The sequence below is a fragment of the Camelus bactrianus genome, chromosome 3 (genome assembly GCF_048773025.1).
Source record: "Camelus bactrianus isolate YW-2024 breed Bactrian camel chromosome 3, ASM4877302v1, whole genome shotgun sequence".
In the NCBI taxonomy this organism is placed as follows: Eukaryota; Metazoa; Chordata; class Mammalia; order Artiodactyla; family Camelidae; genus Camelus; species Camelus bactrianus.
The window spans coordinates 144,973,859-144,989,236 of NC_133541.1; positions in this window are offsets into that span (position 1 = coordinate 144,973,859).

Here is a 15,378-nt window from a genome sequence, read left to right on the forward strand (position 1 = left end):
CCACCCTGGCTTGCAGCCTAGGACCTCCCTGAGCCTCTGGCTTAGAGAAGGCACAGGGCATGGGGGCAGGGTGCCTGGGTGGGAATTGGAACCACCTACATTCTCACCCACTGAACCCCAAAGCCTCAGACACAGGGCTATTTGCCCACAAACTATGCCAGAGCTCTGTCTGGTGTCTGTCGCCATGATGACTGGAGCCTGGAATGCCCCACCGCATTGGGTGAAGAATGAGGGGGCCATCTCGGGTTAGGGGTGCGCTCAGAGTGAGGGGAATCTTACAGTGTGGGGACAGGCTGAGTGGTGAGGGGCCGCTCAGAGTGGAAGTGACCCAGCTGAGGGTTGAGGCTTCAATTTTGGGGTGAAGGAGCCATCTTGGAATGGGGGACCCGGGGTGAGGTATGAAGGGTCAGTTTGGGGTTAAGGATCCATAGATTAGGATCTGGTGGGGCAGAAAGTGGGGGCGGGGATCTCAGGGTGAGGAGAAGCTTCACCTTGGGGGTCTGGTTGGTGACCTATCTTGGCTGGGAGTAGGTGTCAATGATGAGGGGCGGTGAGCAGGAGAAGTGGGGCTGGGGGTGTGGCCTGGCCCTGTGCCGGTGGTTGTTCTGGATGGATGCGGGGACCCTGTCAGTGGTGGGAGAGGCAGCATTGGGAATGGGGCCCTGCCTGGCCTCACACACCACATCCTGTACTGCAGGAGCTGCAGCCCGAGCATCCACGCTGCGGGCGGGTGGAGAAGGGGCGCGCATGGACGCGCGGACTCAGGAGCCCGCCCAGAGCGCGTGGGGGCTGGGCTGGAGCCGGGTGCTCCAGGGCCAGGACCCAGAGGACGGGGATGGCCTGGGGTCGGGGCCGCCGCCTGCCGTCGCCTCCGCTGCTGCTGCTGCAGGGCAGGTAAGGGGGCGCTGGTGGGGGCGCGCAGGTCGGGGTGCGGTGGTGAGGCCGGGGCCGCCACCCTGGTGCGTGGTGCGTAGTAACCCCCCACATTAGTAGTCACTGAACCCCGCATCTTCACCGCCGCTCGTACGCGGGTTTGGGAAAGCAGGTGCAGCCCCGGGAGGTGGGAGGGAGCTGGCCGGGCCCGGAGCACCTCCGACTGGGCCTCAGGCCAGAGCCGCCCTGCGCAGGTGGCCCTGCCTGGCGAGTGGTGGCGTCCCGGACTCTCCAGAGCGCATGCGACCTGGGGAGGAATAATGGGAGAGGCCCAGGTCTTTGGGAGCTTGTCAGCCTGCCCTGAGACCTAAAGCCTTTCACAAGTCTAGTTTTAGTCTTTTGAGGAATCTCCATTCTGTTTTCCACAATGGCTGCAGCAAACTGCGTTCCCACCAGCGGTGTAGGAGAGTTCCTTTTCTCCACAGCCTCTCCAGCATTCATCATTTCTGGACTTTTGAATGATGGCCATTCTGACTGGTGTGAGATGATACCTCATTGTAGTTTTGATTAGCATTTCTCTGATAATTAGCGATATTGAGCATTTTTTTAATGTGCTTATTGTCCATTTGTATGTCTTCATTAAAGAATTGCTTGTTTAGTTCTTCTGCCATTTTTGGATTGGCTAGTTTTTGTTTCTTTGTTTTTGTTTTGTTTTGTTTTAAATTCAGTTGTGTGAGATGTTTATATATTCTGCAACTTAAGCCCTTTTCAGTCTCATCTTTTGCAAACATTTTCTCCCATTCCACAAATTGTCTTTGTTTTGCTTATAGTTTCCTTTGCTGTGCAAAATATTATAAATTTAATTAGGTCCCATTTGTTTATTTTTGCTTTTATTTCTATTCCTTGAGTAGACTGCCCTTGGAGAACATTGCTGAGGTATATGTCAGATAATGTTTTGACTACATTTTCTTCTAAGTGGTCTATAGTGTCTTATCATGTGTTTAACTGTTTAAGCCATTTGAATTTATTTTTATGTAAAGTGTGAGGAAGCATTCTAACTTCATTGATTTACATACAGCTGTCCAATTTTCCCTACACCATTTGCTGAAGAGATCATCTTTATTCCATAGTATGTTCTTACCTACTTTTTAAAGATTAATTGACCAAAAGCTTGTGGGTTTATTTCTGGGCTCGATAAACTGTTCCATTGATCCATATGTCTGTTTTTGTACCAGTATCCTGCTGTTTTGATTACTGTAGCTCTGTAGTACTGTCTGAAGTCTGGGAAGGTTATTCCTCCAGGTTTGTTCTTTTTCTTCAGCAATTCTTTGGTAATTCTGGGTCTTTTGCAATTCCCTATAGATTTTAGGATTATTTGCTCTAATTTTGTGAAAAATGTCCTGGGCAATTTCACAGGGATCACATTAACTCTGTAGATTGCTTTGGGTAGTATGATCATTTTAACAATATTAATTCTTCCAATCCAAGAGTATGGGCTATCTTTCCATTTTAAGTCATCTTTAATCAACGTTTTGTTGTTCTCCTTGTATAAGTGTTTCACCTGCTTGGTGAGATTTATTCTTAAGTATTTTGTTGTTTTGGATATTATTTTAAAAGGGACTGTTTCTTTACTTTCTTTTCCTACTGTTTTATTGCTAATGTAAAGAAATGCAGCCAATTTGTGTATCTTAATATGTATCCTGCTACCTTGCCAAATATTTTTAATTTTGGTTCATTTCTGTCTTTTTCTTCTTCTTTCAGAATATTCCCTTATGGTTAGCTGATTTCCGTTATTGTTATATTTGTGTTTCTCTCACCTGTTTTTGCATATCTAATGTAGCTTTTGAATTTATGGTTTTCATAAGTTTCATATACGTTGCTCTTTTACAATATCTGATTGTTTTCAAGTGATTGTCATTTAAGGTCACTTAATGTTTTAGTCCCTTTCCCCCTTTTTCGTTTTGTTTTTGATTTTTTTTTTTTTTACATCTTCCTATACCTCTTATAAGTGTTTATTGTAATTATAGTTGTTTTTATAATTTTTGTTTTTTAATCTTTGTAGTAGCTTATTTAAGTTGTTGATTCACAGCCATTGCTCCATTTTTGCCTTTAAACTGGGATTTCCTACTTCCCAGAAGTTCTTTTTTTCCTTTTTAATTTTCTTGGGAGGTGGGTAGATTTATTTACTTATTTTAATGGGATTAAACCCATTACCTCATGCATTCTAAGCACACTGTCTACAGCTGAGCTCTACGTTCCCCCAACAAGTTCTTATTTTTGTTACAGATTTTTCCTTTTCACATAAAGAGACCTTTTAACACTCCATGTAAGGTTAATTTAGGATTGATGAATTCTCAGTTTTTGCTCATTTGAGAAGCTCTTTAACTCTCTTTCAATTGTGATTAATAACTTTTCTGACTAGAGTAGCCTAGGTTGTAGATTTTTCTCTTTGAGTACTTACTAATGTTGCTAAATGTTTACATTAGCATGTAATCATAGCTTTCCCTTCTGGCCTGCAATGACTGCTGAAAAACAGCTGATAGTTTATGAGGAATTTCCTTTCATGTGATGCTTTCCTTTTCTCTTCCTACCTTTAGAATTCTGTTATTCATTCATTCATTCTAACAAACCAAAACTTTTTTCATTCTTTGCAAAATCTATAACACTTTATCTGTTAGGAAAAAGAACAAAGAAGTGATTCTTTTTTGCTGATTTTTAGAATTCTGTCATTATCTTTAAATTTTGCTTTTTGAATAATGATTTGTCTTGATGTGGGTCTGTTTGAGCTGATCCCATTTGTGACTCTGTGTTTCCTGTGCCTGGATCTGTTTCCTTTTTTAGATTAGGGAAGCTTTCAGCTATAATTTTATCAAATGTTTTCTCACCCTTTTTATTCTCCTTCAGGGACCCCTATAATATGAATGTTAATATGTTTTATGCTGTCTTAGAAGACCTTTAAACTCATTTAATGTATTTTTTCTTCTTGCTCTTCTGATTGGGTGCTTTTCATTATTCTGTCATCCAGATTGCTAATGTATCATCTGTATTGCCTAATTTTCCATGTTACCTACACTTCTGCTCTGACTGGTTCTTTTTGTATATTTTCTAGTTCTTTTTAAAAATTCTCCCTGTGTTCATCTGTTCTTTTTCCCAGTGCAGTTATCATTCTTATTACTATTGCTTTGACCTCTTTGTCAAATAAATTATTTATCTCTCTTCATTATGGTTATTTTTTTATTATTTCACTTAAAACATATCCCTGCCTTCTCACTTTAACTTTCTATATCTCTGTGAAATTACGTGAAACAGTTACCTGTCCCAGAATTAAAGGAGTGTCCTTGTGTGAGAGCACTCCTATGCAGTCTTCTGTGCCCAGCGGATCTGTGGGAAGAATTGCATCTTAACTGATCGTGGGCTGCCATCTTCCCCCAGGATGTGCTGGCAGCCAGAGTAATGGGGGCGGTAGAGCTGGAGTTAAAGGGATTGGAGCCAGTTCCAGGTTCGAGCAGGGGCTTCTCCTCTGCTCCATGACTGTTAACAGCCCTATCAGCGGTGGCACAGGGTCCCGTTGGGCTGGAGCAGGATCTCTGTGGGAGTTGGGTTCTCCTGGGTGTGAGGGCAGTCTCTGTTTGGTTTGGAATGTGGCTGAGGCCTGAGGGCTTGCAGTGGCCCTTCTGTACTGGTTTTACCTTTTCCCCAGTGTGCACACCTTGGCTAGAGGGTGGGTCAGGGCCAGAGAGATTGGGGCCGCACCACTGAGCTGGCCTCAACCCCTCTCAGTTGTGCATGAGAAAGTGAGTTCTCATGATGGCAGCCTCTGCCCTGGTGCTTGTATTGCTCCTGCCAGAGTGTGTGAAGGGACACTAGCTAGCAGTGACAGTCTTTTCAGAGGTAGGGCCACATCCAGGCCAGCACCATTTTCTCACACTGTGTGCACTCTTGTTGGCAATGGAAGCTACCACCTGAGAGGGGAGCAGCACCAGAACATGGAAGGCTGGAGCAGGAGCCTGTATAGTCTGGGGGCCCCAATTTAGGCATCCGTGGAAGCTGCCAGAGCCCCAGGCAGTGTTCAGCCTGCTGTTTCCCTGCTGTGATGGGGAATCAGCAAGCCTCTGCACAGGCTCTTCAAGAGCAGAGACTCAGTTTCTTACAGTGCTACAGTAAAACCACTGGTTTTCAATCCTGCCAAGTGGGCACATCATCCCAGTGCTGAACCCCATGCCTAGGGCGCCTGGTCCATGGTTCAGACCATAGCATAGGCGTGGGGGACTGTTAGGGCTCGAGCACCGCTACAGGCTCATGCTGTCTGGGTGAGAGTGCCTGCAGTTCCGAGCTCTGCGTGGCTGGTGGAGGACCATGTGGTGAACGATTTTAAGTCTGTTTGGCACAGACAGATTGAGCCCGTTATAATTACTCCTTATAGAGATAGTATAAGGACAGGATATGCCATTGAATTTTCTAAGGAATTTAATATTATAATATTATAATACCCCAGCTGCCTGGTGTGAGTAATATAACCGCAGGTACTTGGGATCCCAGAACAAAAACTTGAATTATGCTTTTGGTAATCAAAGGTGTAGGTCCTAAAAGGGTGCATTTACCATAAATGCTCTTATACATGTCAGTCATAGGGAAATTCTACATTAAGAAATGGATGCTAATGATCATCAGGCACATTTATAAACGCTCAATATCACTAATTATCAGAGAAATGCAAATCTAAATTAAAATAAGGTATCACCTCACACCAGTCAGAATGGCCATCATTGAAAAGTCCACAAATGACAAATGCTGGAAGGCTGTGGAGAAAAGGGAACCCTCCTACACTGCTGGTGGCAATGCAGTTTGGTGCACTCACTGTGGAAAACAGTATGGAGATTCCTCAGAAGACTAGGAATAGACTTACCATATGACCCAGGAATCCCTCTCCTGGGCATATATCCAGAAGGAGCCCTACTTCAAAATGACACCTGCAACCCAATGTTCATAGCAGCACTATTTACAATAGACAAGACATGGAAACAACCTAAATGTCCATCAATAGATGACTGGATAAAGAAGAGGTGGTATATTTATACAATGGAATACTATTCAGTCGTAAAAACTGACAACTTAACACCATTTACAGCAACATGGATGTTCCTGGAGAATGTCATTCTAAGTGAAGTAAGCCAGAAAGAGAAAGAAAAATACCATATGAGATTGTTCATATATGCAATCTAAAAAATAAATAAATAAATACAAAACCAACAAACAACAAAAAAACTCATAGACATAGAATGCAAACTTGTGGTTGCCGGGGGGCAGGGGGTGGGAAGGGACAGACTGGGATATCAACACGTAGAATAGATAAACAAGATTGTATTGTGTAACACAGGGAAATATATACAGGATCTTGTGGTGGCTCACAGCAAAAGAGAATGGGACAGTGAATGTATGTATGTTCATGTATAACTGAAAAATTGTGTTCTACACTGGAATTTGAGACAACATTGTAAAATGACTATAACTCAATAAAAAAAGTTAAAAATAATTGACGCTGTTTGAGTTTAGTATTAAATTATTAGAGAATGTAATGAACCTGTAAGATTCTGGATCAAAATTAGTGAAATGACAAGAGCCAGTGATCCAAGTAGTATATACAATAAGAAATAAAGTCCTGAATAGAATCATTTTGTCTGACTTTCTCAGTGGATAATAAATGATTAGGGTTTTGACTACTGTTGTTTTGAGTAAACTATAGAATGTAATCAATTGTGAAGTGGTGAAAATTTAAGGATATTTGTAATAAGATTAGCACTGTGATAATATAGTTGGGGGGTTGATCCTTTGGATAGATGAAATTGGCTGGCCCTGTGTATTGGTAGATGAAGACAAGTTGTTGATGCAAGTGGAGGGACTAATAGATAGGAAGGTTAGTGAAAAGTGAAGGCTATTATCATTCAGTTGATTGAGGAAGAATGAGCTGATAAGTCTGGTTAATAGGCCATAAGATGTAGTATTAATTCAGAGGATACAATTTTTGATAATCACGTTAATAGTATTAATATAATGTTTGGAATATGAGTTTTAACATTGAAAAAGGTTAAGATTTTGTACATAATCAGTACCATAAGCATTGGATATCATGGCTATTAATGATAATCCTAGTGCAGCCTCACAGGCGATGAGTACTAAGAATAGGTATTAAGGTAGCTAATGAAAAATAGGTGTTTAGAATGATGGCAGTTGCCATAATGAGTAATGCTGCTATTATGCCATCTAAGCACAGTAATGAGGGTATTACATGTGATTTATATATTATTATCCATATAGGATACTGTAAATGCTAAAATGGTCATAATATTGACTAATACCATTTGATAATTATGAAGTTAATTATAATTTTATGAGTCAAAATAATGTTTTTGTTTAAACTAGTTATCACATACATTCATTCTAATCCTCTTTAATCCATTCATAGGAAAACCTTATGGCTACTAGTAATAAGATTAGAATTTGTGCCATGAAACATTTAGTTTTTGTTATTCTTTTGAGATGCTCAGGGTAGGAGTAAGAGGAGGGCAATTTCTAGGTCAAATAATAGAAAAGTAGTGACTACTAAGAATAAATAAATGGAGAAGGGTGGTTTGCTGGCCCTATAGAATCAAATCCACATTGTTATTAACTTGATTTTTCTGTATACATATTCAGCAGAGGAAGTCAGACTGTGATAAGTACTACTTGTAAGTCTAGTCGTGTATTGGTAAATGATGTCACTATGAGCTTTATTATTCTTTCTCCAGTTACATGAAAAGCAATAGACTGGAAGTCAGTTGTACAATTTAATACTAAAAGAAAAAAATGATCATCAATAGATAGTCACCTACAGGAAAAATCATTTTATCTACAAAAATGCAATATCAGGAAGCTGATTGAAATCCAAACTGATTAGAAGTGAAATTTTAATTGGTGTAGAAATCACAGAGTGAGAAAAGTAGAACCAATAAATTTGTGTAGTCAGTGAAAGCTTTTAGATATGAAAGCTACTGAGCCAAAAACTCCATCTGAAACTGTAAATTTTATATTCTTCTGAGGCTTGCAATAATATAAAATAAATTCCTAGAGGAACTGTAATGAATCAGACTTGCAGTATTGTTAATGATTTCTTCCTATTAGATGATGGTGAGTACAAAGGATGGAAACTTCAGAGGCTCAGAACTGAAATATTAAGAAGTTATTATGGGAACTGTGTGTGTGGTCAGTTTGTTGTTAGGTGGTGTGTGCGCATATTTTTATCATTTTTCTGATCAGAAGGTAGGATCTATGTGTATTTGCCTCTATGTGTGTGTGTTGAGAGTTTGGTGGTGGGGAGAAGCATTGTAAACTTACCGACCCTGTACTGAGAGCTGTAGGACCTCCTTCCCTGATAAAAATGACCCTGCTCTTGTCACCACATTCCCACCCGTGACAATAATTCATTGTAATGAGTGTATGTAATGTCCTGTTTGTCATGGACCAAAGCAATGCATCCATTTATAATTCATAAAGTAATTTATATTTTGAATAAAAAATACTTACATATATGATGGATTTTATGTTTTTACTCTTATTTACCTTGGTGCCTAACAATGATATAAGAAGATCCATTTCCTGAGACCAAGCTGACTTTTAGGAGTCAGGACCACTCATGGACACATCCTCACCCTGTTTGTCCTGACTGGTGTATGACTTAATGTTATTGCAAGAGGAGTTTCCCAAGACAAAGGCAATGGTCTTCCTCAGAACCTCAGGGAGCATGTGACAGAATGGGCTCCAGGTGGAATCTCTTTCCAAGTTAGACTTTGGTTCAAGGTAAAATTAAAGCACTCACCACCCCTGAGACCCTATGGTGATTCACATCCCTTGTCTTCTCATCCACAAAATGGGTTATTGAGAGTGTTGTGTAATCGCAACACTGCACTTTGAATTTGGTCACTTGGCACATTATATTGCCCAGTGTGATACTTCAATACCTTTGACCTGATGTTAATTGTTAATTTATAGGGGGTCCGGACTCCTGAGGGTTGGAAGGAATTTTTGTTGACAGTGGGAGGAGATCCAGTATCCCTGAAGCCTGCTCACTCTGGATGGGACTCAGTTCCCCCAGGCTGGGGATCCTGGGGCCAGCACAGCTCCTGAAGCCCAGCTGTGGATCCAGGAAGGCCCAGCAGTGTGGTTGGAATTGCAGCACCACGGGGTCTGTGAGGAGTCAGGGTCAAATCCCCACAGGGCAGTCTCTGGAGTTTCCTCCCAAAGGGCAGCCAATCCTGAAAGTCAACCCCAACAGGGACAGACATAGAGGCTGGAACCAGCAATCCCAAGGGAAATGGGAGGTACTAATCTTTCCAAGTATGATGACCCCTGGGAGCTCAGCTCCAGGGAGGTCAGAGCCTTAGAGCAGGAGGCACTGTGAGGCCTGGATTCCTGCCTTTTCTGCCCCCTCCACTCTGGGCCCCTTCCCAGAGTCGCACCACCCTGGCCCATTGTCCCCAACCACGGACCCTGGGCTGGCTCTCTCTTTCCTTCTAGCCTCCTCTTGTCTCTGGTTCTCCCTATTCAGTTCCCCTGTCACCTCCTGTCACTTTCTAGGACTTGACCCCCACCTCTCTCAATCACTCACACACTACCTCTGTCCCTGCCGGTCTGTCTGTCTCTCCCCTCAGGTCCTGTCCAGGGCCACAGGGCCCCACCTCTCCCAGCCCTCCCACCCTCACTGCCAAGTTTTGGCTAAGGCCATGCTCACAGTGGGTGGAGTCCGGTTACAGAGGCTGCTCACGGTGGTGTTTACTGCTGCACAGCTGTTCGCACCTCTTCCTGGGCAGCACAGTCACACCTCGACCTGTTGGTGGCCCAGCCTGGACCCCAGAGCTGCTGCAGGGCTGGCCACCTCCCCCACCTGGAAGGAGGCACAGCCCTGCGGGCTCGAGGGGCTACTGGGGATTGGATTGAGGGACCTCTAAGGAGCCAGATATTTCCAGCCAACTCCTCTTTGGCAGCAGGGAGTCCCAAACCACTGACCCCTGCCCTGCCCATTTCTCCCTAAGAACACTATGGGCAGATTGTGGGAGCGCCTGAGACTTAGGAGGGAACTGCTGCCCTCAGTCCCCCTCAGAGTTTGCCTGGAATTGGGGCTCCTGGGGCAGCTGATAGGGCAGGGTGAGGACACAAAGCCTGGATTAGTGCAGGGCCCTCTCACTGGACTCCCGCGGCCACTCCTGGCACCTCATCCATTCCTAACCATCAGCAGTTGGTCACTTCACAGGGACAGATATGAGGGTCTCTCTGACCCTTGTGATGGGCAGGCCCCATGTGCTCAGTATTTATTGATTGAATGAACGCAACCACCCCCATATCTATATACCAAATCTTCCCACCGCCCCAGAAGGACTTCCCAGGCCCCCGCGCAGTCAACACTACACAAAGCATAACTTTGCTTCTGCCCCACCCGGGTAGTTTCTGCCTCTTTAGTCCTGGGTGTACACATGCACCACCAAGTGAACTGTACAGAGGTGTGACAATTTGGGCCAAAATAATAGGGTTGATTTTTATGCGTGTAGCATATGTACCTAAAATTAATGTCATCTGCAGATGTATTGCAGAGAGGATAGCCATATGGGTGTGGCGATGTGATTAAGACGGTTTGTCGTTAAGATATTTTCCATCTCGTGGCTGTTCTGTCTGCCTTTTGTATGAAGTGCTGAGTAAGGGGGAGTGAAGACCTCCCACTCCACTTGTGTAGTTGATTTCCCTTGCACTTCTGTCATTCTTTGCCTTACATGTTTTCCAGCCACTGCCCATGAGAAACTCTGAGAATTTGGAAAAGAAGGTGGGAACGCCCAGAATTAGGGGGCAGGGGACCTGGGTGGAGAAGGACCAGAAAGCATAAGGTTGGAAAAGTTTCCAGAGAGGACCCAGGGTTGGATGATGTGTGCTGGAGCATCAGGTAGTGGGGTGTGTTCTAAAAGTGAGGTCACTTCGAATGTCCACTGTGAGGAACCAGGGGCGAAGGTAGGTGATTGGTCGAGAGAGGGTATAAAGCTTCTGCGTTGCTATGGCATCGTCCAAACCATAGAAGGCTCAGAGAAAGGCAGAGCCTCATCCCCTCCCGCTGTTCCTGAGAGTCTGATTGACCTGTTGTTTGTTCTCCTGACCTGCTTACCTGCTGGCCTACTGACCTGTCTGAACCCTCCTTCCTCCCTTCAAGGGCTTGGTTGAGCCTGATCCTTTCTATGACCCACTTCTTCTCCTCCCAAGTACCTAAACCCCCTTCCTGTCATGCTCCCTCCCCAATCCCATCCCCAGTTCCAAATCCAACCCTTCCCCATCCCTCCTGAGCTCTCACCCCTCCTCCTCCCTGGTGACCACAGGGCCCCTGAGGGGACCAGGACATGGAGGTGAGGAGGCTGCTCTTCTGGCTCTGCTTGCTGGGGTCTCCGGATACCAAAACACCAGCGTAAGTAAACATTGGGCATCAGGGGTTTCCTCCTTTATCCTGGGCTCTTTCACACTGTGGTTAAAGAACTGCTTTTTCATGGGATCCTTGATGGGAACTCATCACTTGTGAAGATGGGGGCCCTCAAGACAGGTTTCTTGACCAGCCTGATGCGGTTCTGGCCACCGGCGTCCTCATCAGTGTCTGAGTCCTGTGGAGACTGCTTAGACCAAACACAGCAGGGTTGGCAGGAAGAAACCTGAAATAATAACTTTATTGCATCAAAGAAGGAAGTGTGAATATACAGAAATTCATTAAGTTATTTGCCTGATGTGGGGGAATATGTGAATTGTATCTCACTAAAGCCATTTTAAAAAAGTGAGAAACTCTTATTTACTAAAAGCCATAGAGTTAGACTGGCTTCTGGAAAGCTTGTCAAGATCCTGCTTCAAGCTCTACAAGTTTGGGGTCCGTTCCCTGTGCACTGTGCTTTCCTGTAAGTACACTCTTCATATTAGTGAGGTTTGGCAGCCCTGGGAACAGTGGTATCAAAGCATTGGGCTGGTGCTAGTCTGTTAAACAGTGAAATGTCATTTGTGCTCCATGCTTTCTGGTTTGTTGAAGCACAGGCTTTCCTTCTGGGGCTGCAGGCCTGGGAGGCTGATGTCTGAGCAGAGGCACTGGTGCCCAGGGGTGTGTCAGCATGGAGGCCAGACACTGCCAGGAAATATCAGGCAGGATGAGGGCCTCTGGGGTATTCTGTGGGGAGATTGTTAGAAATGCAGCATCTCAGTCCCCACCCCAGATCTCCTGCAGCAGAATCTGAATTTTATTCAGATCTCCAGTTGATTCATGAGATTTGTTCATCTAAAGACTCATCTCTTGGCTCTAAGCTCTCATTCAGGGATGGTGGGACTTAGGTCTTCAGTCAGACTTTCTGGAGTGCAGTGTGGCCATGTGTGTGAAGGAGCCTTAAACCTACTCATACTCTTTGATGGAGCCAATATTTCTATTTCTGAGACTGTGAGCAAAAGCACCAGAAGCAGGGACAGAGAATGTTATGAATGGAGATGTTCATTGCAGTATTTATAATCAGAAACTACTGCATACCCACAAATAGGAAAGGGTGCGATAAAATGTGGCATCTTATACATTGTTATGTTACTGTTTGCAAAACTGTTTTAAAAGACATTTGCAGGCAATAGGCAGGAAATATAGTGAGAAACAAGGCAGACAGTGTCTGCCCTCTTGCAGCTGACATTCTGTTGATGAAGACAGACAATAAGCAAGTGAAACCAATGAGATGTCAGATTGTGACAAGTATACAGAAGGAAGAATGGGTTAATGTGGTAGAGAATCACAGGTGAGTTTGGGTACCATTACTTAGATGGAGAAACAGGGAGAGCCTGTCCCAGGAACTAGCATTTAAAAAGAAATCCAAAAGATGCAGGGATCCAGCTAAATGAACAGCCAGGAAAAGATCTTCGAGGCAAAGGGAACAGGAATTACCAAGACGATGGGGTTGAAGAGCTTGGTTGTGTCAGGGAGGTAATGAAAAATGTGTAGCTGGAGCAGGATAAGCCAGAAAGAAGTTGGAAGCTGAAGGCACTGGAGAAGTGAGTATGGCTAGAACCCTCAGGCCTTGTAGGTAACTTATGAGTGAAATTTAAATATTATTCTAAGGCCAGAGTGTTACAGTGTGAGAGGGTGAGTGATATCAGTAAGATGGCAGAATAGGAGGTCCCAGCCCTCATTCACCCATAGAAACAATAATCTGGCAAACGTCTACAGACAAAAATACCTTTGTGAGAGCTCTGGAGTCCATTTGAGAGGTTCCAGCCCCCAGTGGATCATAAAATGTAAGGTCAGCCACACTAAAAGAATAGAAAGAGCAGTGCCATTTTACTTGTGTCACATCTCCCCTAGGCTGACAGAATTCAGAGCCAAGAATGATCCTCCAGGCCACGACTTCTGCAGGATAAAGAGAAAGTAAGGATCTGGCTCCCCAGTCTTTTGGGACAATGTCTAAAAGCTATGCTTATCTTGATGCACCCAGAACATTGAAGAAGTCAGTATGGTTGGGTTGTCTGTGAACAGAAAAAAAAAAGAAAAGTGTGGAGGCTCATAGAAAAAGACACACCACCCAAGAGCTGCAGTTTCCCACAGATAGTGCCCCAGAGATGACACACACACCTCAGCAGCCAGTGCCATTCTCAGAAGCCAGCTTGACTCTGCAGGATCAGAAGCAGGTGAACAACCCTGAGACTGCGCCTTCAGAAGGGAGGGGCATAAGTGGGGTTGAACCTATTGTCTTGGCCTCTCAGTGTACTGCCATATGGAAAGAGGCAGGTGACTCCTGGGACTCGACATAGCTCTGTAGAATAGGGAAATGGCACACAATTCTAAGACATACCTTCAGAAGGAAGAGAAGAGAGTGCTGCTTGCATCTAATGCCCTGGCCTAGCAGGGCACTGCCCTAGGGAGAAGGAGCAAACAGCTCTCAGAACCTTACACAGTTCTGTAGGATCAGGAGGAGGCACAGAGTTCTAAGATGACATCCCCAAGGAGGGAGTTGGAGGAGTAGAGTGGGCATATCTATAGAAGAAGTTGATAGATCACCAGAATTTCTAGCTGAGTTTTCTGGTGAAGGCCTTTCCCTTCAAAGCCAGCACATAAAGCCTGGAATCGATGATTACTTCTTCAAGTGTGCAGGCATCAACACAGGTTATAAGGGTCACACAGAATTAGGGAAACATGGTATCACCAAAGAAACAAAACAAAATACCAGTAACTGACTTCCCAAAATGTAGATCTATGAATTGTCTGACAAAGAATTCCAAGTAATCATCTTAAAGAAGCTCATTGAGCTATAAGAGAATGCAGACAGACAGTTAGACAAAATCAGAAAAGTAATAGATGTTCATAATGAGAAGTTCAACAAATCATAAAATAATAATAATTAATAATAATGATAATAATAATGATGATGATGATGATGATAATGATAATAATAATAACCAGAACATAATTTCTGGAGCAAAGAATACAGTGACTGCACTAAAAGGTTTAATAGAGAGCTTCAACAGCAGACTTGACCAAGCAGAAGAATCATTAGACTTGAAGACAGGTTGTTTGAAATGCTCTATTCACAGGAGCAAAAGTGAAAAGGAGTGAAAAAGAGTGAAAAAAGCCTACAGGACTTATAGGACACAGTCAAGAAAAATGATAAGTAATGAGAGTTCCAGAAGAAAAAGAGAAAGGAGAAGAAAGCTTATTTAAAGAAATGGCTAAATTTCCCCAAAATTTGGGAAAGGAAAAGGACATCTATATTTATAAAGCCCAAAAGATCCCAAATAGGTTGTAACTAAAAGAATTCTACACTGAGACACCTTAAAATTGTCAAAACTTTAAAATGAGAAATTTGAGAAGAGAAAAAAAAGAAGACTCATCACATACAGTGGAACTCCACTAAGACTACCAGCACAATTTTTAGCAGAATCCTTGAAGGCCAGGAGAGAGTGGGATAATATATTCAAAATGCTGGGGGAAAAAATCTGCCAACCAAGAATACTATGCATAGCAAGTCTTTTCTGTGAGATGAAGGAGAGATAGAATTTCCTGTACAAACAGAAATTGAGAGAGTTTGTTAACACTAGACCTGCTGTACAAGAAATGCTACAGAGGGGTTGTCAAGTTGAAAGGAAAGGACAATAAGCAACAACATTAAAAGGAAGTGTATAATTTACTGGTAAAGGTAAATATATAGACAAATACAGAGCAGTGAAATACTCTAATGATAGTGCACAAATCAATTCTAACCCTCATTGATAACTGAAAAGAAAAAGATACTAAAAATAACAATAACTACAATAATCAGTAAATAATTACTTTAAATTTAAATGGGTTAAACTCACTAATCAAAAGAAAATGAGTGACTGAATGGATACAACAAGAAGCTACAACTGCATGCTATGTACAATTTAGCTTTAAGAACACCCAAAAGTTGAATGTAAAGGGATAGAAAAAGATATTCCATGCAAACGGTAACCAAA